This window comes from Eptatretus burgeri, chromosome 7 (assembly GCF_056783735.1).
Source record: "Eptatretus burgeri isolate ZD-2024b chromosome 7, Ebu_testis_v1, whole genome shotgun sequence".
NCBI lineage: Eukaryota > Metazoa > Chordata > Myxini > Myxiniformes > Myxinidae > Eptatretus > Eptatretus burgeri.
Genome location: NC_140967.1, coordinates 4,475,142 through 4,501,421, shown reverse-complemented (window position 1 = coordinate 4,501,421; position 26,280 = coordinate 4,475,142). Strand labels below are relative to the sequence as shown.

General features: G+C 47.4%; 1 protein-coding gene across 1 annotated transcript in view; it reads right to left on the bottom strand.

The window, feature by feature from the left end:
- Positions 1-26,280, bottom strand: part of TATDN3 (TatD DNase domain containing 3) — a 111,483-nt gene that overhangs the window by 84,778 nt on the left and 425 nt on the right. Inside the window, exon 2 of the mRNA XM_085887320.1 lies at positions 15,783-15,844. The gene's annotated coding sequence lies outside the window, so the exon portion shown is untranslated. The remainder of the gene's footprint in view (positions 1-15,782; positions 15,845-26,280) is intronic.

Genomic DNA, 26,280 nt, shown 5'->3' with positions numbered 1-26,280 from the left:
GACTTGCTGGTGATTTTCCTGGAGAGCAGAACTCTCATACTCATAATCATCACGAGACACGAGCCGAGAGGTTACGCGAGACCAAATCACAAAATACTTGAGATAACTGACAAAACTCTGCTTTGACATTTTTAAAACCAAGTAAATAAAACAAAACACAGATCAGACAACAGGCAAGAAAATCATTACATTCACTTTTATGTTACTACGAAGGGATGTTCAAAACGTTTTGCAACTCAGGCATGTACAAAAAAAAAAAAAAAGATAACAGCAAGTTTTCACATTTACATCCGATGTAATCACCCTTCATCTCAATGCACTTTGGCCATTTCTTCTTCAAACTCACAATGTCCTGGTAAAACAAATCTTTCTTCCGAATGCTCCCATCACCACTCGTCATGGTGGATTTCAAAGAATCGTCGTCTTGAAGCCGTTTCTCACGTCGCTGAGACTTCGGATGTCAAAAGAAATAAAAGTGATTTGGGACCAAGTATGGTATACAAGATAGATAATTGAACTGTTTAAACCCACAATGGCATATGATGGCCTGTGCAACTTTGGCCCTGTGAACCGGCACATTGTCATGCAGCTGTAAACACCGTGGATCAACATCCTCGGGTATCTTCCATGAATGGCTTCCTGCAGCCGGGTCAGCGAGTCACTATCATATTGACCAGTCATCGTAGATTTTGCGGCATGTAATCGATTAGCAGCACAGCTTTTGAAATCACAGAAGATGCTGGCCATAATATTGCCTGCAGATGACTGGGTGCATAACAATCCAGCGGTGGAGCTGCCCGGTGATTCCACCATGTCGATTCAGTCTTGGTCTCTGGGCGCCGAGTTATGAACCCACGTATCATCACCAGCAACCAGACATGACAAAAACTCTGCTGGGTCAGCGTTATATGAAAGTCCTATTGTATATATTTCTCTGTCACGGAGGAAGTGACCTCACATTCATGGAAGTGACGTCTCGTTCATCAATGAAAGGGAGCACACGCAATATCGGTGTTGGCACCATTCACCATTTTGTTTCCTCTCAGGAAAGGTGAATTTACACCGTCAAAAACTTTGACTGCACACATCTCAACGTGGGTTGATTGCATAACCATTCCGGTTGTTTTCACAACTATATACGCGAGAGGTGAGACGTTCGTATTTACCCTCGCTGAAGAAGAGGGTATTGCATTTGGGTCCGTTTGTTTGTTATTTGCAAAATCGAAGATTTTTCAACTTTAATGGTTTGTCGATTTGGTTATTCATTCTGTCTGTGTCTGTCTGTCTGTCCATTTGTGAATCGCCGACAGGTCACAATTTTAAACCGATCTTCACCAAACTTCAACACATGGTAGAGTTTGTCATAAGGAAGAAGGCTGTTGTTTGAGGTCAAAAGGTCAACATATGCTAAAGGTCAACAACTTAGGTGAGATTGCTAAAATCCTCATTTTTATCCGATTGACTTGAAATTTGAAGAAGATTTATATTTCATGTCACTGAATTCAACCAACCAATTATTTTTGAGGTCAACATCGACCAAAAGGTCAACAACTAAGGAGAAATGGCTAAAATCCTCAATTTTAATTCCATTGACTTGAAATTTGAAAATAATTTGCAGAACACATCCCTGAATTCAACCACCAATTATTTTTGAGGTCATATTTATTTTATGGATTTTGCAACTATCGTGCTCTGCATGACATCATCATCTTGTTTGTTTGTCTGTCTGTGTGTACACAGAACTTTCGTGTTATTCTCCGCAACCACTTGTCGGATTGAGACGAAATTTTCACCATTGATGTGACTCCTCATGTAGAATGTTTTAATAATTACGATGTCACAGGTCACGTAGTGGGGCAGCCATATTGGAAAAATCGGACAAAAATTTGACCCCTACCTCTAAAACCGCACCAAGGAAAAAATAGAAACTTGGCACATAGCAAGTACTCCTCATGGGAAATGAGTGTGATGTTTTTTTTTATGACGTCATAATTGCATATGTAGAAAACTACATCCGATCAGTATGGAAATTTTTGAGGGTCATCTAGGGATAAAATGGTCCACAAAAAAACTTTTGATGGTGTCACTGGTCACATGATACAGCAGCCATATTGCTGTTGTTTTTTTAAACCTTCAAAAATCTTCTTCTCTGAAATGGCTGAACAGATCGAGGCGAAACGTTACACACATGACGCCTATCCATGAGGAAGAAAAGGTCCACACATATGTCATTGGTCACATGGTTTGCCAGCCATATTGGATTTACCCAAAAACACATAAAAAAATTTTCTCCAGAACAGCTGGAAAGATTGAGGGGAAACCACACAAATGTTCAAGGCATGTGTGTACAAGTTTGTTAAGGAATAATTGATATCACATGGTTTGGCAACCATATTGAATTGAAGAAAATATTAAATCAAGTTTTCTCTGGAACCACTTAATCAATCGATGTGAAACTTCACAATTATGATCTTGTTTTGTTTTTGTTTTTTAATAAGGCTCACTTGGGTGTGCCTGGATGGGTTTGAGGGTAGAGGAGTAGCAGCTGAAATGAGATTCCTATCCAGGTTCCTCCTGATGACTTGATCTTTGCTTTTTGCTTGTTCGGGTTCCTTCTGATGATTCCAATGTCGGACTGTACCGATTTGGTGTTCCATTTGATCTGAATTGAATTCATTTTAATCCCATTCTAAATTCAATTGAATAATAATGAAAAACGTCATGGGTCAGGGTCAGGTGTCCGATCAAAGTGGGGATGCATCAAAGCAGGATGACTTGGTAACCGGTCATCACTGCCAGCAGTAGTGGCAGTTCTAATTTTCTCTTATTATTTACGTAACACACCAGTACACAAATGCCACACAAAACACACCATACAAACAAGTGCTGGTGAGGGTCTGCAATCTCCGATTGCTTTTTTTTTTCTTGTTTTGTTTGTTACTGGCAAAATAAAGCCTGGTGTTGGCTTAATGGTTAGGGTGGTGACTTGGGATCCGAGGGTCCTGAGATCAAGCCCCGTTGGCCGCTGAATTAAATACACCAGGAGGTTGACTCAGCCTGTCATTCTTCCGAGGTCGGCAAAATGAGCACCAGTGTACTGGTAAGGGGGACACTGCATCAGCGGGATAGCCGCGTCCCAACCAATGATGCAACTAGCAGCCACAGGCTGCACTCGACAGAGAGAGAGAGAGACTGGCAAAATCAAAGATTTTTCAAGCACCTCGTCTCTTGGTCAATCAATTTTGTTATTCTGTCTGTCTATCTGTCAATCGCCTACAGGTCACAATTTAAAACCGATCTTCACGAAACTTCACTAAGTTGTAAAAGTAGTCTCAACTGAGAAGCCTATTGATTTTGAGGTCAAATTTCTAAAATCTTCATTTTTCATCCGATTGACTTGAAATTTGAACAAGATTTGTACATTGCGCCACTGAATTGGGAAGCCAACTATTTTTGAGATCAAAAAGTTAAAGGTCAACTCAAGGTCAAATTTCGAAGATCATCAATATCAATCTGAAAAATAATCAATTTTCATCCAATCGACCTGATCTTTGATTAAGGTTGTCAATTTTATGATGTTATAATTGCATTCGTGGAATGCGACATCTGATCAGTATGAAAAATGGAGGGTCATCTAGGGATAAAATGGTCCGCAGAAAAAAAAAATTTGATGATGTCATCAGTCACGTGATTCTTCAGCCATGTTATTATTAAATTTTTTTCAAAAACCTTCAAAAATCTTCTTCTCTGAAGTGGCTGAACAGATCGAGGAGAAACTTTACAAGTATGACCACCTACCCATGAAGAGCAAGAGGTTCACACATATGACATCATTGGTCACATCGTTTGGCAGCCATATTGGATTTACCCTAAAACATACAAAAAAATCTTCTTCTCCAGAACGGCTGGACAGATCGAGTGGAAACTTCACACAAATGTTCCCAAAGCCTTGGGTGTACAAGTTTGTTAAGGAATAATTGATAGGTCACATGGTTTGGCAGCCATATTGGATTGAAGGAAAATATTAAGTAATGTTTTCTCTGTAACCGCTTAATCAATCGACGTGAAACTTCACAATTATGATATAGTTGTGATGGGGACTACACATTTTAAATTTTAAACTTGATTGGATACAGGGTCTGGCAGCCAGAATTTCATTTTTTTTGATCGGGAATCTTTTTGATTTTTTTCTTTTTTCTGAATAAGGCTCACTTGGCTGTGCCTGGATAGGTTTGAGGGTAGAGGAGTAGCAGCTGAAATGTGAATCCTATCAAGGTTTCTCCTTATGACTGCATCTTTGCTTTATGCTTGTTTGGGTTCCTTCTGATTACTCCACTATTTGGTCTTCAATTTGATTTGAATTGAATTTATTTCAATCCCATTCTAAATTCAATTTAATAATAGTTTTTAAAACATCATAGGTCAGGGTCAGGTGTCCAATCAAAGCGGAATGTCTTGGTACCCGGTCATCACTGCCAACAGTTATAAAGTGGCAGTTCTAATTATGTCTCTAATTAATTACGTAACACACCAGTACACATACACCACACAAAACCACACAAACATCACACAAAAGTCCTGGCGAGGGTCTGCAATCTTTGATTGCTCTTTTTCTTGTTTTTATTTGCAGTAACATACATATACATATATCAGTAATTATGCTCAGTCACATGAAATTCTGTTATCACTTTGATAATAAGTTTCTAAAATAATCATAAACTTTCTTTATGAATCAAGTGTTGACAAGTGTGCTGTGATGGTGGTGATGGGGTGGGGGGGGGGGGATTGCTCTTCGCTCCACAATTTTTGACAGACTTTACACGAGTAATATAATAATAACAGGAAATAATAATAAAAAAAATAATACCGTTCCTTTCACGCCATGAAGGCGCAAAGGACTGCCGAGAGTTTCATTGGCAAGGAGTACAGTCCTGGACGGGTCGCCACTCCGACACAGATTACGATGAATGGTTATTACCCAAGTACACTGATACTCATTTCACCGACATCAGAAGGATGACAGGCTGAGTCAACCCCACCTGGTGTTAATTCAACAGTCGACAAGGGATCAAACTCAAGACCCTAAGATCCCAAGCCAACACCAGTAGTACATGAATTGCAAAACCTCTTGAACCCCATTTGTAACATTCTTCTCCAATCTTTTCTCATTTAGGATTAAAGATGGACTTCAACATCATGGAATTATGTTTTAATGTATGTTTAGAAGTGAAGAAAAACATGAACTTCATAAACTTCAGAATACATTGCAATATTTTGGACTTTTAAATATATTTTAAAAAACAATACGTGGAATTTTTAGCCCTCAATGTGAATTCCCTCCTCCCCCGACCACAAGACTCAGGCATCCACACACTGACCGCCAACCACCACAACTATGACTTTTGGAAGTCTGAATTATTTGACGTTTTTGCATCAAAACATTTATTTTTAATAACTTGTTCCAGACTTCCTCAGCATATTAAGTGTTAAAATGAAACAGAAATATAAACACTTAACCAAACGGTTCATAACGAGAGTTGCATTTTAACTTGACGTTAAAGAACTGCTTTGCATCAATGAATATTCTTTAAGTTTTCATCCTGTGTATTCTCTATGAACTTCATGTGGGACCAGCTTTCATCTGGTTGTTGTTTACAAAGATTGCATCATCCAGTGACGTGTGCTTCAAGCAAACCATTGCATCATACGAAAATGCCACGTTACAAGACTGTGCAATAACTTGGTGGTAAAATTGTGGACAATTTATGATCTGATTGAGGTTTAAACTCGATTTGCAAAGACAACAAACTTATAACACGGACTTCTTCTGGTTTTTTTTTCTACATCTGGAAGTCTTAAGGAAATATGGAATGATGAAAGATTATCTATTCTTGAAATTGTGTCAAATATATTTTTCAGTTCACATAAATAAATAAAAATACATAACATTAACGGTGAAGGCAAAACAACAACTTTGATTAACAACATAATAATTATAGTTATCTTTAAGGAAGATGCAAATTTAGTGTTTTTGGCTCATCTATTGAAAAAAAAAAAAAACAAGATTCAAACTTGTTTCGGTCAACAACCACAAACGTTATCAACTAGATTTAGGTGGGTTACACAAACTGGGTAAGTGGGGCAATTACACAGTGGACTCCAGTTCAGCCAAACAACATTCCACTCAACAACATTCGACCACATTCAGTTATTCACTTCACTCAACTCTGTGCCTCATATTCTAGTGGGAATGTGTGGAAGATGGACATCAACAGACTACATAGTCCCTGTTGTCCTGCTCATGCATCGACTTGCTTTTGTACTATACACTTCCTGCTGTGCCGAATGTATTTCCTGTGGTGACTGTCGTGCTTTGGGGATAAGGTCAGAGAGGGAGTCGGGGTTGATGCGTCATTTAATGTCATGTCTCGTATCGGGGGACCTTTCCGATATTTGGGCCAATCCCTACATGAGAGAATTTAGTGATGAGCCTGAGCACCATCCACCTCCACATCAATCTCAACTATTTTTGCTGGAAAGTAAATGTCGTTTTCATTTTTGTGTTCCTCCCAGATTATCAATTTTTGTTTGAAGCATCCGGTATTTGTATCATGATTATAGTAGGGAAGGAAAAGCTCACGATTATTTCATAGGAGATATTGTTGTAGTCGCCCGGTCGTCCCAGTTGCCTGGTCTGAGCCTGACGATTCGCGTCAAAGTGAACGCAATGGTCGACCGTTTTGACGAGCCCCTCTGCCGGATCTCGCATCTAAAAGCCACGTTATTATGCAGACAGGGGAATCAAAATCGGGAGAGCGTTACGCCAAACAGCACCATGTTTCTGGATTGAATTAAGCTGAGCAATCCAAAGACATGTGACACGGTCTTCCATGCGGGATGGAGAACTGCCACCAATTAATCCCTCAACGGGTCTCTTGTAACCACCAAATCAAGCAAACACCAAAGTGAGACTTCACTCTCGAAAGGAGGTATTGTTACAGCTGTGGAAATTCGCAATACACCATAAAGGTCCCCAGCTCAGTTATGACGCTAAGTTTATGTGCAGATAGGTCCCCACCGTTGTTTAAAGGGATTTTCTTCGCGTTCACCGGGCTGCGACCCTTTGAGATAGCCGTTTTTATTTCGCTATCGTTATTTTGGCCCGACAGAGCACGCTACGACCCTTTCCACCGCAAAAACCGTCCGAAAACGTCGAGCGAAGGCCCAGTGAAAAGAACTGGGATGACGCGCGAGTTTTCCCGCCGTCAAGGCTGGCACGAGAAGCGGCGAGGAGCTCGCTCGCGATTAGTGGACACGGGGTGTGAGGCGGTCGAAGTGAGGGCACGCCCCTTTTCGAGAAGCTTCTCGAAGGGAGGTGGAGCCGAAAACGGGGAGGAGCGAAGGGCGGAGCCCCGCGCTATATAAGGCAGACCGCACGTGGGCTCTCCTCGCCTCTCTTGGTGGTCGGGGTTGAGTTCTCTTCTCTTGGCGGTTCGGGCAGCTCGTGTTCAGTTCAGTTCGTGCCTTTTGTCGCCAGGGTGTGGTTCAGTTCAGTTCGTGGTGGTTCTTCTCCTTCGAGCAGCTAGTTCATGAGCTCGGACGGGAGGCACCGCTTTGCCAGCTCGGGCGCGCAAGCCTGCGCACACGAGAGGAGAGTGCCGGAGAGAGCTCGCCGACCGTCGCACCACGAGGGTGCAGGTAACCAGCGGCGGTCTCGTGGGCCCATTCGGTCATCCACGGCCATAAAGGTTTACGAACCCCGTCTACCCCCTTGCCTACAAGGGGGTCATTTCTTTTGTTCTGTGTGAATGATGTGGCGCCGTGTCCGTAAGTAGAACCTGTTTAAGTGACTGTACACTATAAGCATATTCGGTGGTATTGCTTTTGTTTCCATGCTTTTTCTGTATATTGCATGACTGCCTTGGCTGTACATACGTGCTGTATAAATAAATGTGCTTTGTTTGAATGTATCCCGTTCGTCGTGTCCTATTTCCCCTTTGAAAGTGCCATCTTGCATCGTGGAATGAGTAGTGGGTTTTGAACACCCGAGTAAAGAAGAATCACTGAACCGTCGAGGTCGGCGATAACACCGCTTGGTTATCCCTGTAGCACGGAACGAACCGCTTACGCGGTTCGTGTTCTAAGCCGACCTGTGGCGTGGTGCAACCCCTCGGTAGGTTACCCGCGTGGGTATTTAGGTATATCGACATTCGGCGATTCACCCTACTTTGCGCGGGTAGAATGCGGACTGGGTTGTGGTGAGGTTAAACCGCCACCCGTGACTGGCTCCTGGCGGTAGTTCCAAGGAGGGTCACGACTGAATTTTCCGTCCGGTGGGCGACGTGGTTGCGATTGGAGTTACGCGGCCGCTCACACGCCAGACGGGCCAGAATTCGTTACAGTATATTCAACAAAATGAAGGGTCATGGGGAAGCAAACCGAAGGAAGCAATGCACATATGTAATAATAAAATAATGATAACCCCTTTTTACCTGCTAATCAATATGCACCCACTATGCAAAACAAACGGGAGATCCTTAAATAACTATTTCCTTAGGCCTAAGTCACATTTGCTCTACAGCAAGGATACGGCAGCCATACGCCCTCTGAATTGACAGAAACGTGCGGTGGCTGCAGAGTTTCTGAGGTGGCCTCAGGGTGGCCCTATGCCGTATGGCTATATTTTACAGGCCGGAGGGTCGCCGTGGAATTATAGTGCGGAGTTATAACCTTTTTCATTTCTACGTTCGCCGTAACAATTCGACAAGCCAAAACAAAAGAACTGGTAATAAAAAAAATAAAATAAAAAAAAAAGAACCCACTCATTACCGTCCGTCTGGCCACACGTTCCCCTGAGTTGTGTGATGCTTTTTGTCCCCCTGCGGTCCCCCTGTGGTCGCCTTGCGGGCACCTTGCGTCTGCCTTGAAAATTATATAGCCGCCGCAGGAACGCCCTAAGGTCACCGTGCAACATCAAATCAAAGACCGTACGGCACCCCCACATTTTCGGTCTCCACAATTTATAAACACGCCGTGCGGCTCCCCGAAAAATAAAAACATATGTGACTGATACATTGTGTGACCGTGGAAATACTGCGGTCACCGTATAATTGCTTGTGGCCGTAGATTTTGGAGACCCCACGGCCGCCGTGGTAAATGTGACTTCAGCCTTAAGGTCTCAGACACTCCACAATAGACAAGGCAGGAATGACAGGACAACAGTTTGGGCAAATCTGTGCAGAGCGTTGGAAGAGTAATCATGTCCCGTGCAGCTTGGCAGAAGGCTAAGCAATCTCTCATCCTGCTGGCTGAGAAAGAGAGGACAGAGAAAGAGGCATGGCTTCGGCCCTGACGAGACGCGACTCAGGCGTTCAGGACGATCGATCGGGCGCAGCCTTCCTCCAATAGGGTCAGGGCAATCTCCTCCCCTTTCTGAGTCACCTACACCTTTATGCCGTCAAACCCATGTGTCACCGATGATGTGCCATGCCCCTCCCGCTCATTCACCATTGGACGCTGGGCAGTCTAGTTGGTGGGATGAACCTGTCCGTGACCTTTCTTACTGGGCTGCTCGCAGCCGCCACTGGGCTCGATGCTTTGCCGCCAAAATTTGTGTCGCAAGGCCGAGCGAATGCTTTCAAACAACACAAATGACATTACAAAGGGCAGAATGGTTAAAAAAAAAAGGGTCAAAAGGTTTGGTAATTCTAGACACAGACATTTGGAAAGGTAGAACTCATTTACGAGACATAAAAGCAATGCATATCTCATATCACAAATATAATTACTTTACGCTTATGCTGGACATTCACTTTAAGGAAATAACTTCTCTATTCGAAGCACTATTAACCCCCAGTAGCCATTTCCACAACATCACCCCCACCTTCCTCCTTCAGCCTCTTCAGAGTCTGCACTCAAAAGAGGGAGCGATATTGGGCATGACCCCATTTATCACACAAGACTACTTCCCACTCTTGTCTGATATCCCACATGTACAAAAAATTTCAAAACAGCATTCAATCCTAAAGTAATGCGTCGCTCCGCTGGTACTACAAATTCATCCACTAATACATGTAACTTAACAGCACTAAAGCCAGATGCAATTTTCAGAAGAACATGTGGTTGGGGTGAAGGTGGATGTACAGTATAGGACGGCCTCTACTTCTTCTTCTTCTTCTTCTTCTTCTTCTTGCTCCTGAGAGTCCATTAAGTCTATGAAGTTTATGGTCCCCCCGACTCGGTATCAGACACCTCACCTCCCCCAACACTATCCATTACGGCCCTGGGTCATGGCACAATGTGTCCTAGGTGACCGAAGGACCTCTGACAAAAAGTGAGATAGGTACAGTAGATAAAGGGGATTCCGCTGTTTTGGAACATGGATGCCGTTCTGGTGTTGGTGCTGAAAGAAGTAAAAGTTTAACTAATAAAAGGGTGCAAAAGTAAATTGAAGGGCTGGGGCGTGGCTCATGAAAGTAGGAGTTTGAGGAAGGGCACTCCGGGTGCTGGGAGTGCACGCCACTGGAACTCAGAGGGGCACCAAGATTTGTTGTGGTCGGCCTGAATACCTGGGAGAATACTCGAGGTGCTACATACCAGAGAGGGCACGTGCAAGGGAAGCCAGAAAGGGCCTCCCAGAATTTAGCGGGGCAAGGAAGCTCGTAAAGGTGGCCCCAGCGGTCCAGGAGTGCCGCATTTTAGAGCAGGCAGAGGCCTGCTGATGCAGACACACTTCCCAGCCCCAAGATTGTGCAGGACACAGAGTGAAAATTTGAGGGCCAGGCCCAAACTGCATATAGCACAAGCACAAGGAGTGGTGGGTAAATTGGTTACATCGAACCATATCAGAAAGGGGGGGGAGAGGAGGAGGATTTAAAGATAAAAAGAAAAGGTGGTTTTGAAAGTGCAACTGGTAGAGTGGAGATGCTTCCCCTTGTGGAGAGAGGTGATGTTTTCATCCGTCCATCTGTCTGTGAGCAGGATATCTCAAAAAGTTATGGACAAAACTTGGTGGACAGGTGCGTGTGGGTGTGTAACAAGGGCGAATTGATTCGATTTTGGTGACGATCTGGATCTGGATAATATAATTTCCAAGCGATTCATCACCATTGAGAGACAGGGCCAAAAAAACGATATCTCAAAAAGTTGTGGACAAATTCGAATGAAACTTGGTGGACAGGTTGAGTGTGTGACAAGGATGAATTCATTAGATTTTTTGAAGATGCCTTCTACGGGGTAACTTTGCATAGCATAATAGTTGTTTTCCTTTGTGCATGGATTGGCATAAGCACAAGGTAAAAAGCTTATTCATCAGGAAATGCATCGTTGTTCGTTTTGAAAGCCGTTGTCAGCCTTTCCCACATGTGTGTCTAAAACCGCTTTCCCTTGAAACTTTGTTTTTTTTTCTAATGTTCTATCCCTCTGTAATCTGTCTTGTATGTTCTTTATGAAGATTATCGATGCTGTTGGCATGTGTTTTGTTGGGAAACTCAGCGATAACTCTCCTGACCTTTTCGACTGCAATATGTCCTGACTTCGCATCTTCAAGCTGGGGATAACTTCATTTTTTCACAATAATTACATAATATAACACTTTCTTCAAATATCGTTATCTCACAGTGAAATATTGCACATGAATCGAAAAAAAATGGATAGAATCTCGACGAGGAATATTCAAATGTTCATGATCTCACGTGACAAATTTGGTGCATCAGACAAAAAGAATCACACAACATCGTGATACAACTGTCGCTAATTAGCATGATTGACCAATCACAAGTGACGTTCTATCTGGCATGACGACCGATTAAAGCAATACGGTGGCGTCCACATCTGTTGACTCAGTTAAGAAGACTGCTTGAGTTTTTGACAACATTCTGCGTTATGCAGTTTGCTTCTTCAACAAATAATAATTTCATTCTGTTTACCAACAAACTCCGGCTTCGATTCGTCAGTTTTGTGACCGATTAGAAGGAGTACGACTGCAGAGAGCAAAGTCGTCGCAGACATGGGAGCCGGTCTCGGTTCCGATTTTGAAGATGTGCAATCGTGCATCAATGCTCACTCGACAAATGATGAGATAGGCTACCGTTACTAGTGTCACCAAAGCTTCTTTGACGTCAGCATTAAGTCAGGAGGAAGGCCAAGAAATTTGGTGCTCAAGGCGAGATATGAAACGTCGCTCGCTTTCAAGTTTCACTTCGGGCCAGCCGATGTAGCTGAAGCTTTGCAAGTTTACATGACGTACCAATGACAGGTTACATTATTTTATTTTCAACACATATGAATGCAAACAATTGCTTTAATTTTGTGTTGAAAACGGTGTTTTATCACCTCCACCACCGGACGGAGATGGACGGAGGTTAAGTATTCACCAGTGTTTCTTTGTCTTTGTTTTTTGTTCTTTTTGCGAGCAGGATATCTTAAATTTGGATGAAACTTGGTAGAGAGGTTGGGTGTGTGACAAGGATGAATCGACTCAATTTTGGTGAAGATCCATATCTGGATACTAAAATTTTAAATGAGTCTTCACCACCGAGTTATAGGGCTAAAAATCGATATCTCAAAAAATTTATGTGCAGGTTCGAACAAAACTAGGTGGATGAGCTGGTTCGGTGACAATAACAAATTGATTAAAATTTTTGTTCAAGTCCAGATCCAGATCCGACCTCTGAGTGGAATACAAAGTGTGAACCGTTCAGTCTGGTGGAGGTGTGCACTCTACTGAGTTGTATTCCAGTTTATTGTCAAACCCTTTGGGCAGATCTGACAGAGGATCTGGTTGATGACTCCACATCTGCTGAAGATGATGATGATCAACAGGCAAATAAATGAGCGACTCCAACACGGTACACACAGCACACAAATGACCATCGGCGGACACCGTTTCTTATTCTTAACTAAATGGTATATTTTCATATTCGTCACATTTTCGACAAAAACATGAAATATTTTTTGTCATGCGAAATGAATTTGGTTGAATGTTGGTTGGTTATGTCATAAATAAAGTACAAAAGTACTTCCAACCATAAACAGCAATTTTAATCAAATATAACATTTTGTAACAAGTACGATTTCCATATGGGCCATTTGGCAGTTTCTGTGGGTTTTCATGAACCACTCATTAAAAATTGATGAGCACAGACTGCATGTGGGGATAATCTTCTATTTTAATCTTACATATGATAAATTACAGCTCACAGATGTGTCTAAGTTGGACAACCAAGTCCCAGCACTGTATGTTGTTTGGTGCATTGTCCTAAGTCCCACCGCCTGGTTTGGGGGATTGCCCTAAATCCTTCATTAAATTTCCGCAAGTATTACTCATTCACAATGTGATGAATAGTCTGGCTGGGCAGTGTTTGAAATTCCATTTGTGGAGGTGGTGTGATGGCCTTGCATGGAGAGTTCAGAGCCTGGTGTTGGCTTAGTGGTTAGGGTGGTGGCTTGAGATCCGAAGGTCCTGAGTTCAAGCCTCGTTGGCCGTTGAATTAATACACCAGGGGGTTGACTCAGCCTGTCATCCTTCCGAGGTCGGCGAAATGAGTACCAGTGTGTACTGGTGGAGGAGCACTGCATCAGTGACACAGTCACGCTTCCAAGAACTGATAGCTACCCCGGCAGCTAAGCTGCCATACGCAAGAAGAAGAAGATGGAGAGTACATATCCTGTTGAGCGCAAACCACTGTTTCCAGGGGAAGTCAAAACCTGGAGGCTCTTTTCAGATCACTCACCGGGTCTTTGTTAGCAATGTTGGCTGTCCAGAGATTGCGCCACTTGTACGCTGTGTCTTCTGCAGGTCTTCGTGGATTGCAATTTTAAGGTTGGATTTGATACAGTGAAACTCTCTCAGCATTCTTACCTTCCGGCACACATCAGGGATGACATATTAGACAGGATTGGGAGCCACTGCATGGGTGGTGATTTTAGTGTAAAGCTGATTATCCACATAGGTGTTTTCAGGACAGTGTCCAAGTGTTTTGTATGGCTGCTCTCTGCCCAAACAGGAGAACAGTATTCCGCTGCAGAGTACACAAGAGTAAGGCTCACACTGTAAAGAGTGTGCACTTGATCCCCAGCTTGTGACCACCCGTTTCCAGATGATGTTTATCCTGGTATTGATCTTTTCTGTGACCCGTTCTAGGTATTCACGGAATGTGAGGCTGCCATCAATGGCGACTCCAAGGTACTTGGGGAACGGTACGTTCTCGACTTGTTTGCTGCAAAAGGAAACCTGGAGTTCGCTGTTCACCAGTCAGTTGCTGAGATGGAAAGTGGTAACTGCAGTCTTCGTTGGGTTTGGGCAGAAGCACAGCAGATGAGGTATTGCTCCATGTTACCTTTAAGTCCTGGGACAGGGTACCACTGAGATCGTCATGGTTGATTGCTTGGGTAGAAAGGGCAAGTCATCTACAAAGGCAAACTTTCTGGAGGTGGAACAAGGCATGTCACTCTCATCGACATTGAAGAGGAATGGAGCTAAGCCAGATCCTTGGAGAAGACCAGCATTCAGAGTCCTTATGTAGCTTGTTTGGGGATAAGGTGATCGACTGAGATACTTATTTGGAACTCATATAAATGGATTCCAAGTAATCCCCATCCATGTTGCATGGCATGGAAACTGTATTTGAGGGACTTGTACCACTGTGTGTAATGGCCTATTGGCGTTATCAGCACCACTGAGGTGAGAGGTCCCAGCAGGATGCCCCACCCACAAACTGGGCTTGCGAGCCAATAACAGCAATGTGAGGTGAGGCCAGTGAGATCATAAACTGAGGGAAGCTGAGATAATAAAGGGGGCTTGGACCACGGGGGTGGATAAATGCTCCTGGACCCACGCTGCACGAGTTTTCCTGGTTTTTCCTTCAGCATGAGTCTGCCTGCAACACTCCTTCCACTGGGGTCCCACCTCACACCGTGACAAGCCATGCCCAGAACTTGCCTCCCCATCGTGCCGGCTTGTGCTTGTGAGAAGGAAAGGTTTTCCAGCAAAGGCCATATTTCACCTGGGGTCTCACTGTGTCCCGTCAGAAGCATCACAGGTATTTGTCTTTTCTGGTTCTTCTCGTCCTTTCTTACTGGAATGTCGAGGCCTCAAGGTTTTAGATAAGATAAGGAGCTACTGCTCGTTCAATGCTCGGGGAGCTTAGGGGGTTTGTAGATAACGAATTGTATCGGATCTTTGTATTCCTGCGCGATTTTTGTCTGTTCCAATACACCATTATGTAATTACTTAATCTCGAGTCATTTCAGATATGTTTGATTGTGAGCCACATTGGCCATCAACGCCCATTAAAGGACCGATTGGGGTTATGACTAGTACCGATCACGTAACGTACCTGCGTCTGGGTGACCACTGATCAGGTCACTAATTTAGGCAACCCGGCGCACGGTATTTTCAGCAAGTCTGCCGGCTGACTCGGGCGTTCCACCTGAGCACGGCAACGTGGAAAACAAGCCAAGGACCCCGCTCAGAGTGCAATGATCAGTTGGCTGGAGCGACCGCTTTGACACGGTTCATCAGGATTCGGACCGGGCAACTGGGATGAGTCCAGCGATTGCAACGATATCTAGGCCTACACACATCCACATTCGTACAAGGTCAACCAATAAAAACGGACACCATTAAAATCGACTTAAGTACAACAGTACAGGAGCTAGACAACAAAGCATCACACAAATACATCGCAATAGAAGAGGGCCACAAAATACGTCACAAACAAATGTGCAAAACAATTACCAAAGAATACCTGTGTAGAATTAGGGTGATCCTCAAAACATACCTCTCCCCAAGAAACACAATCAAAGCCATTGACCAACACGCAGTTCCAGTGTTCCAACACAACTGCGGGATAACAAACTGGCCACAAGCAGAAACAAACAAACTAGATATCAAAACAAGGAAACTCCTCACCATACACAAAAATCAGAGCTTCCTGTGATTGTACCTGCCGAGACGAGGACGACGTAGCGTCCTGATGGAACTCAACTCAGTGCACAGAATGACATCTGTAGGACTGGCTGAATGCGTGAAAAGTTCAGCATACTACAGAAAAATAGAAAACTAAAACAGCACTCAGTAGAGGACATACCTCCACCAAGCTGAACAGTTTACATTTTGTATCCCACCAATATGCCTGATCCGGATCCAGATCGTGCCCAGAATCAAAAACAATTTGTCCTTGTCACATACCCAACCTGTCCACCAAATTTTGGCCGAATCCGTCTGGAACCTTTTGAAATATTCTGCTCACAGACAGACAGACAAGCCGGCAGGCGACGTGGCTGCTCGCTCTCGATGGAAAGCTGGCCGACGCGACTAGCCGATATTCATGTACATGCTATCAATCAATATGATTATCACAGCCCTCTTAGTTTGCGCCCAGAAACCCGCCTTGTGAAATTTCAGGCATGTTTCCAAAGAGACTGTAACAAATGGCAGCCCTGGTAATTCCATTTATCTATTCGCTAAAGATTTTATTTTTTTATATGATGCTGTAAGACATTCTCCTTGGGCACAAAAATAAACAGGTCCCTCGGAGGTATTGATTTTTTTTGTACAGTCCATAATAAGTGTACGATGTACGATAAAGTATTTTAGCTGTTGCTAAGCAACGGAGGTGTGCATAGCAACCATTCAGTTTTGTGTACATGCTCGCCACATTGTACACATTTCACCCAAGTTTCATCAAAATCAGACTCTTTCTCTTGGAGATATTCGCAATTAACCGTTTCTGAAATGTTCGACATGTACTCCCCCAAAACCTATCTCCTCCTACAAATATTTTTGTTAGGGCTGCAAATTGGCATGAAGGGAGCGAGATAGATTGCGCACAGAACTCTAAGCTTCGATTTTTTTTTTTTGATTTTTTGACCACTTTAAAGGGCCGTTGCTATGCAGTTGCTAGGGCCCGGGGTCCCATATTCGAAAGCACACGATTCCCAGAAATGTTGGTCCTACCTACCAAATTTCATTGGGATCGGTTGAGTGGTTTAGCCCCTAGGCTTGACCAAAGTTTCACGGACAGACAGACAGATGGAGATGTCCAGAATAAGGGTGCTCTAAGAGCAGCCAACAGACAGACAGGGATGAAAACATAACGTCCGTCCGCCTTCGGTGTTGGAGGTAACTAGAAAACTTCACGACTTGGTCCATGAATCGGAGGTGGATACTTCGATTCCCGGGAGGACTCCGTTCCAACTTCTGACACTCGCATATGTAGATCTCACACACACACACACACACACACACACACACACACACACACACACACACACACACACACACACACACACACACACACACACACAATCACAGTCACACACACACTTATTTCCTTTTATCAAACTGCGAAAATGATGAGCGACGTTCAGACACTTTTGAAATGTTTCATCATCGACACTTAGTTTACAAAGGCTTGAAACAAAAGTTTGAAAGAGTTAATTTTTGCTAACCCATCACAACTACCGATTACAAACATAATTCAGCACATTGATGAATAAGTAACAAAACAACAATTCCAAAAAGTCGATACGCTTTGGTTCTGTCACACACGCACATACATGTAACAAGTCACGCACATCTAAAACAATGGTGATGATCAACATCCTGGTATGCATTGCCAACGGCGTACAGAGAGGTAGCACCTTTCGTCATGTGGAGCTCAAAACGTACATCATGTTCATTTGTTCTGCTGAAGGACTGACTTATTCATCATTTTCTTTCACTTCATGCGTCTTTCGATCTCAAATATTCTCTTAGTGTAAAACAACGTCGAATCTCACTCAAAACGTTTTATACACTTACTGTGTGAGCATCCATGCTTCTCATTTAATGTTTCATTCATTTGTTGGGGTTTCCATGCAAAGGGAAATAAAGCTGATTGCTAAGCCAGACAGGATGATGTACTTGCCGCCTTTGAGCCATCTGCTCCAGGTTCGATTCCAGACCCGACTACATCACAAAGTGAGCCGTCCCTCGAATCGACGTTAAGCCGGATGTCCCATCTGTTCACACTAGTTGGTGAATGGGCTGGCAGGACAGCCTGGAGGTACTTGCACTCGCTTCTTCACTATATCGTTCAGGTATTAATCCCAACCCATCGACAAACTGTCACCTTGATGCTTTGCTGACAGGGCAAGGTGTGTGTGACATCCCTTGGATGGACATGAAGCCGAAAGACCCCTCCACTCGCATTCGTCGGTCGATGTTAAAGATCCTATGTCATGAAAGCTTTGGGCCAAAACATTTTTCAAGCGACACCACAAGAAGGTGGAAACAATTGATATGGTGGTGGTAGTGGTAGTAGTGGTAGTGGTAGTAGTAGTAAACGTTGGTTGATTGGAGAATCGTTGCTAGCAGGGGTTGCTGACATACTCATATCAAAATAGTCTGTACTTGGATACTGTTTCTCTCTGTCCTCCCATTGGTTGAACAGCTGGCCTGACTCCACCCACAATTGTAACATGTCAATCGCCATTTTGGGCGCTATTCGTAGGCCTCAGGCTTCATGCCTTAGGCTTGTGGTCGCTGGTGTACATTTAAAGACTGAACAACAAGTCTTCTATCATGAAAGAAAGGAACGTTTTGAATACAACCCCTGCAGAGGAAATGAGGTAATGCGTGTTTGTTAATTACCGCCTTCAGATTTCGGCAATTATGTTGGTCGGTTGTGTGTGTGTCATTCTGTCTGTCTGTTTGTTTGTTTGTTTACCCTGTAGCAGCCACACCGTTTCAGCGATCATGACCAAACTGGGTACAGACGTCGGCCATGGTCCAACTTAGACACTTGTCGTTTTTGGTGAATCTAGGTCAAAGGTCAAGGTCAAGGTCACCGAAAAACCGAAATTCTTATTTTCGCAATAACGTCCGTTAAAATGGTCGTATCGACTTCAAATCAAATCCAAAATGTGCATCTTCCAATACTGCATCCAACCATGTCTCATTGGGGGTGTCACACCAACACCCTTCTTCGTGGTGGAGGTCAAATGTCATGGGGGGGTCGAGTCAAAAATTTCAAATTGCAATAAAAACGCCATTTCAAGTACGATTGACTTCCAAGTTATGATCATGACCAAACTAAGTGCTATAACTCATTAAACAGTAGCACTATCGACTTATCAGAACCAAATTGATTTCCAGGTGTTTGTTTTTTCAGAAATCATGTAGATATGACAAAGTTATTCCGGAAATTCCTTGCTCAACGAGCAATTTCATTTGTTTTTTTCGGGAGTGATCAAGGCAGCCATCTACTATACACCGCGCCCAAAGAAAATTTTCAAAGTTTCTGTACATTTAAAAACTGAACGGGTGGTCTATTATGCGGTGTATTTTTCCCGACTCGATAAGACGCACACACCACCAAAATAAAGAGATGAGCAATTTGAAGTCAATGAAAGATGAACGCAAGTTTGGTTTTAGACCGTTTTCAAGGCCGATTATTGTGAAAATACAGGATTTATAAACAAACTATTTCACATGTGCATGGACATGGAATTCACATTCGATCTAAACTAATAAAAGGGTGTGTGTGTGTGTGTGTGTGCATCTCTTCCATAACTCTAAAACTATAAAATCTAGCAGCCTGAAACTGTATGCACACTAAGAAAACTCCAATGAAGTGCGAGAGTGAAAATTGGGTGTTTGGGTTAATTAAAACACCCCTTTTGAAGTTGATTTAGGGAGTGCTCATCACAAAAAAACCCAAAATAAGCCTTATCAAGATGGCGACACACCGTCTTGGTCAGACCTCTGTGCTTCCTGGAGTCTTCAGCCACCATTTTGTTCGGCCGATTCAACCATGCCTCGATTTGGAAACACGATCTACTCTCATGGACTAATTAAAGTATATAATCGAAATATGTCGGATTTGAGAATCGGATCTGATGAACAAAATAAGTGTTGAAATCTGGAGTGAAATCCGAAAATGTTAACAAATTAATGATTTTTAATATGGAATAGGCAAAGCCGAGAAGCGAACATCGAATTGTTCTTACATTCGCTTCTTAAATATATCAAATTAGTCTTTTTGCTATGAAAAAATAAATATTACCTTAACATTACCTTCACAACAACTACACCGCCTAGAACAGGATCTCATCTGAAAAAAAAAAATCCTCAACATTACCTTCACAACTACAACTACACCAACTAGAACAGGATCTCATATAAAAAAAATAAATACTACATTGAACGTAGAATTCTTCTTACATTCGCGTCTCACTTTACCTACAACTTGTTCACAACTGTATACGCAATTTCCGGTTACTTCGGCCTGGATTCGGAATCAGCGATCAAATAATGTAAATCACGATTAAAAATTATTTTTTGATGATGCGGGAGATATCTTTATTAAAATCACTGGAGGGAATATACACCATGTCTGATATTTGGGTCTTTCATGTCTCCGACGATGCCTTTATCTCCCGGCATGCATCATCCCCCATGACAAAAACCGGAAGCAAAAGAGTCATAGCCGACGACACGGATTCCAAATTGCCAAGGTATTGTGCTGTTGTTATTGTTGTTGTTGTTTCCTATTCTCTCATGTGCACGCGTTGAGTATGAAGCTCACGACATTCGCTATTAACATAAATATGCTATTATAGTTCCGCCAATATATTAATAGTAGATAGTTTCTGCAAGTGAAGAGATATGAAGACAGCACACATGGACGTGGTAGACATGGGAACAAATGACTCTCCATGGGGTGTGTGCCTGTTCTTGGTTACGTGTGTGCGGTGAACAGGTTTCGTGGGCACACAATCTGAACTCGAACTTGGGCCCGTGGTGCGCGGATTTTGCGGGTGCGTGAAGAATGTGGGGGGCGTGGGAAGGAATGTGGGGGGGGTGGGGAGGAATGTGAGGGGCGTGGGAAGGAATGTGGGGGGTGTGGGGAGGAATGTGGGGGAGGGTGCCGTGGGGAGGAATCTGGGGGGAGGGTGCTGTGGGGAGGAATGTGGGGGGGGGGGTGGGGAGGAATGTGGGGGAGGGTGCCATGGTGAGGAATCTGGGGGAGGGAACCGTGGGAGGAATCTGGGGGAGGGGACCGTGGGGAGGAATGGGGGGACCGTGGGGAGGAATGGGGGGGGACCGTGGGGAGGAATGTGTGAGGGGGGGCTGCATGCAGGCAAGCCTTTACCAAATAGCATTAGTTTTGATTTTTAAATGTTACCGCCTGGTTTTTACACAGAACATGGCGGTTAGAAGGAAAACCCTGTTGTTTGGACGTGTTTTATTGCCCCGGTAAAGCTCTGGTACGCTGCCTTCCCATTCCCTCCCCTCCCCTCATGTCATTGACCCATTCCCTCCCCTCTCCTCGCGTCTCCTTTCCATTTCCCTCCCCTCATGCTGCCTTCCCATTCCCTCCCCCTCACATTGCCTCCCCCCTCATGCTGCCTTCCCCCAACCTCACGCTGCCTCCCCCCATGCTGCCTTCCCCCAACCTCACGCTGCCTCCCCCCTCGCTGCATTCCCTCCCTGCCTCGCTGCCTTCCCCCCCCCCTCACGCTGCCTTCCCCCACCCCCTCATGCTGCCTTCTCCCCACCCCCTCATGCTGCCTTCTCCCCCCACCCCCTCATGCTGCCTTCTCTCCACCCCCTCATGCTGCCTTCTCCCCACCCCCTCATGCTGCCTTCTCCCCCACCCCTCACGCTGTGTTCTCCCTCCCACCCCCTCACGCTGCTTCCCCCTCCCACCCCCTCACGCTGTCTTCTCCCCTCCTCACGCTGCCTTCCTCTTCCCCCTCCTCACGCTGCCTTCTCTCCCCCCCCCTCACGCTGCCTTCTCCCCTCCCCCATCACGCTGCCTTCTCCTCCCCCCCCCCACACTGACATCCTCCATCATACAACTCTCCAGAGGTCGAGGAGATGAGTGTCAAAGAATGTGCCAATTGGCCAAATGAAAGTTTTATTTATTTATTTATTTATTTTGCAGTCGGGACTGCTGCTAAGATCAATTTAGTTTTCATAAAGCAATGAATCGTCAGATCATGGCAGGATAGCGGAGAAGTACACATGCTCACTATTCACTGTCTCGCCTGGGTTCGAATCCCGACTCAGCTGGAAATTGTCATCCCGGTGTTTCACAGGCAGGGTGATTCATTAATGTATGTGCCGTCTCTCAGATGGACGTTCAGCTGGGCGTCAGATCTGCCGACATTCCTCCTTCTCCTCTCCCTTCACTCCCCCATATCCTCACTCCTGTCTCTGTCTCTGTCTCTGTCTCTGTCTCTGTCTCTGTCTCTGTCTCTGTCTCTGTCTCTGTCTCTGTCTCTGTCTCTGTCTCTGTCTCTGTCTCTGTCTCTGTCTCTCTCCCGCCCCTGTCCCTCTCTCTCTCTCTCTCTCCCGCCCCTATGCCTCTCTTTCCCACACCTATCCCTCCCCTATCCCTCTCTCTCCCGCCACTATCCCGCCCCTATCCCTCTCTCTCCCGCCACTATCCCGCCCCTTCCTCTTCCTCTCCCTTCACTCCCCACTCGTGTCTGTCTGTCTCTCTTCTCTTCTCTTCTCTTCTCTTCTCTTCTCTTCTCTTCTCTTCTCTTCTCTCTCTCTCCACCGCCGCCCCTATCCCACTCTCTCCCGCCACTATCCCGCCCCTTCCATATCTACTTACCCTTCCCTTCCCTCCCCTCCCCTCCTGCTGCTCTCTCCCTCCTCCTCCTCCTCCTCCTCCCCCTCCCCTCCCCTCCCTCCCCTCCTCCTCCTCCTCCCTCCCCCTCTCTCTCCCTCCCTCCCTCCCCTCTCTCTCCTCCCCTCCCTCCTCTCTCCCTCCCCTCCCCCCTCTCTCCCTCCCCTCCCCCTCCCCTCCCTCCCTCTCTCCCTCCCCTCCCTCTCTCCTCCCTCCCCCTCCCCTCCCTCCCTCCCTCCCTCCCTCTCTCCCTCCCTCCCTCCTCTCTCCCTCCCCCTCCCTCCCTCCCTCCCTCCCTCCCTCCCCCTCCTTCCCTCCCCTCCCTCCCTCCTCCTCCTCCTCTCCCTCCCCCTCCTCCTCTCCCTCTCCCTCCTCCTCCTCTCCCTCCCCTCCTCCCTCCTCCCTCCCTCCTCCTCCTCTCCCTCCCCTCCCTCCTCTCCCTCCTCCTCTCCCTCTCCCCCACTCCTCCCTCTCCCTCCCTCCTCCTCCTCCTCTCTCCCTCCCTCCCTCCTCCTCCCTCCTCTCCCTCCCTCTCCCTCCCTCCTCCTCCCTCCTCTCCCTCCCTCCTCCTCCTCTCCCTCCCCCTCCCCCTCCTCCTCTCCCTCCCCTCCCCCTCCTCTCCCCTCTCCCTCCCCCTCCTCCCCCTCCTCCTCCTCCTCCCCTCCTCCTCCTCTCCCTCCCCCTCCCTCCTCTCCCTCCTCTCTCCCTCCCCCTCCCCTCTCCCTCCCTCCTCTCCCTCCCCCCTCCCTCCCCCTCCTCTCCCTCCTCTCTCCCTCCCCCTCCTCCCCTCCCCTCTCCCTCCCCCTCCTCCTCCCTCTCTCCCTCCCCTCCCTCCCTCCTCTCCCTCCCTCTCTCCCTCCCCTCCCCTCCTCCCCTCTCCCTCTCCCTCCTCTCTCCCTCCCCTCCCTCTCTCCCTCCCCTCTCCTCTCTCCCTCCCCCTCCCTCTCTCCCTCCCCTCCTCTCTCCCTCCCCTCTCCCTCCTCCTCTCCCTCCCTCCCCTCTCTCCCTCCTCCCTCTCCCTCCTCCTCCCCCTCCCCTCCCTCCTCCTCTCTTCCCTCCCCTCTCCCTCCCCTCCCTCCTCCTCTCTCTCCTCTCTCCCTCTCCCTCCCTCCCTCCCTCCTCTCCTCCTCCCTCCTCTCTCCCTCCCCCTCCCTCCCTCTCCCTCCCTCTCCCCTCCCTCCCTCTCTCCCTCCCCCCCCTCCCTCCCTCTCCCTCCTCCCTCTCCCCTCTCTCCCTCCCCTCCCTCCCTCCTCTCTCCCTCCCCCTCCCTCCCTCTCTCCTCTCTCCCTCCCCCTCTCCCCTCCCCCTCCTCCTCTCTCCCTCCTCTCTCCCTCTCTCCCTCTCCTCTCTCTCCCTCCCCTCCCTCTCTCTCCCTCCCCCTCCCTCCTCTCCCTCCTCTCCCTTCTCTCCCTCCCCTCCCTCCCTCCTCTCTCCTCTCCCTCCCCTCCCTCCTCTCTCCCTCTCCCCTCCCCTCCCTCCCTCTCCCCTCCCCTCCTCTCCCTCCCTCCTCTCCCTCCCCTCTCTCCCGCTTCCTCCTCCTCTCCCTCCTCCTCCCTCCTCCTCCTCTCCCCTCCCCTCTCCTCCCCCTCTCCCTCCCCTCTCCTCCCTTCTCCTTCCCCTCCTCCTCTCCCTCCTCCTCCCCTCCTCCTCTCCCTCCCCTCCTCCTCCTTCCTCCCTCCTCCTCCTCCTCTCCTCCTCCTCCTCCTCTCCTCCTCCTCCTCCTCCTCCTCCTCCTTCTCCTCCTCCTCCTCCTCCTCCTCCTCTCCTCCTCCTCCTCCTCCTCCTCCTCCCTCCTCTCCCTCCTCTCTCCCTCCTCCTCCCTCCTCCTCTCTCCCTCCCCCTCCCTCCTCCTCTCTCCTCCTCCCCTCTCCCTCCTTCCCTCCTCCTCTCCTCCTCTCCTCCTCCCTCCCTCCCTCCCCTCTCCCTCCTCCTCCTCCTCCCCCTCCCTCCTCATCTCTTCCTCCCCTCCCTCCTCATCCTCTCTCCCTCCCCTCCCTCCTCATCCTCCTCTCTCCCTCCCCGTCCTCCTCCTCCTCTCCCCTCTCCCCTCCTCCTCTCTCCCCGGGGGGGGGGGGGGGGGGGGGGGGGGGGGGGGGGGGGGGGGGGGGGGGGGGGGGGGGGGGGGGGGGGGGGGGGGGGGGGGGGGGGGGGGGGCCTCCCTCCTCCCTCTCTCCTCCCCTCCTCCTCCTCCTCCCTCCTCCTCTCTCCTCCCCTCCCTCCTCCTCTCCTCCCCTCCCTCCTCCCTCCTCCTCTCTCCTCCCCCTCCCCTCCTCCTCCTCTTCTCCTCCTCCTCCTCCTCTCTCCTCCTCCTCCTCCTCCTTCTCCCTCCCCCTCCTCCTCCTCTCTCCCTCCCCCTCCCTCCTCCTCCTCATTCTCCTCCTTCTTCCTCCCTCCTCCTCCTCCTCCTCCCCTCTCCTCCTCTCCCCAGCGCCTTAGTGAAGCGATAGGTTGTATTTGCTAGTGTGAAATAAATAAACCGACGTGGTAAGTCTGATGCAATAAAAAGTTGGTTGGTTGGAATCAAAAGCGGGCTTTTATTTTGTTTGTTTACTTTTTACCAAACCTGGTAAAAACACTTTTTGAGGTATTGTCAGTGACAAAATACACAAGAATACTGAGGTTCAGGGATGGGGGGGGGAGAAGCTTGAGGAGTTGTCATGGGGTCGTGGGTGAAGACTTGTGGGAGGGTGGGAATGTGAAGGCAGTGTGAGGGGAGTGTGAGGAGGGGAAGAGGCAGTGTGATGGGGGCAGGGATGGGGAGAAGGAGTGTGAGGGGGAGAAGGAGTGTGAGGGGAAGGAGTGTGAGGGGGAAGGAGTGTGAGGAGGGGAGAAGGAGTGTGAGGGGAGGAGAAGGAGTGTGAGGGGAGGGGAGAAGGAGAGTGTGAGGGGTGAGGGGAAGGAGTGTGAGGGGGAGAAGGAGTGTGAGGGGGAGAAGGAGTGTGAGGGGAGGGGAGAAGGAGTGTGAGGGGGGAGAAGGAGTGTGAGGGGAGGGAGAAGGAGTGTGAGGGGAGGGGAGAAGGAGTGTGAGGGGAGGGGAGAAGGAGTGTGAGGGGAGGGAGAAGGAGTGTGAGGGGAGGGGAGAAGGAGTGTGAGGGGAGGGGAGAAGGAGTGTGAGGGGAGGGGAGAAGGAGTGTGAGGGGAGGGGAGAAGGAGTGTGAGGGGAGGGGAGAAGGAGTGTGAGGGGAGGGGAGAAGGAGTGTGAGGGGAGGGGAGAAGGAGTGTGAGGGGAGGGGAGAAGGAGTGTGAGGAGGGGAGAAGGAGTGTGAGGGGAGGGGAGAAGGAGTGTGAGGGGAGGGGAGAAGGAGTGTGAGGGGAGGGGAGAAGGAGTGTGAGGGGAGGGGAGAAGGAGTGTGAGGGGAGGGGAGAAGGAGTGTGAGGAGGGGAGAAGGAGTGTGAGGGGAGGGGAGAAGGAGTGTGAGGGGAGGGAGAAGGAGTGTGAGGGGAGGGAGAAGGAGTGTGAGGGGGAGAAGGAGTGTGAGGGGGGAGAAGGAGTGTGAGGGGGGGAGAAGGAGTGTGAGGGGGGAAGGCAATGTGATGGGGGAGGGGATTGGAGGAGAAGCTTGAGGAGTCATCATGGGGTAGTGGTTGAGGACTTGTGGGAGGGTGGGAATGTGAAGGGGCTTTGAAGGCTTCGAATGGACGGGGGAGGGAT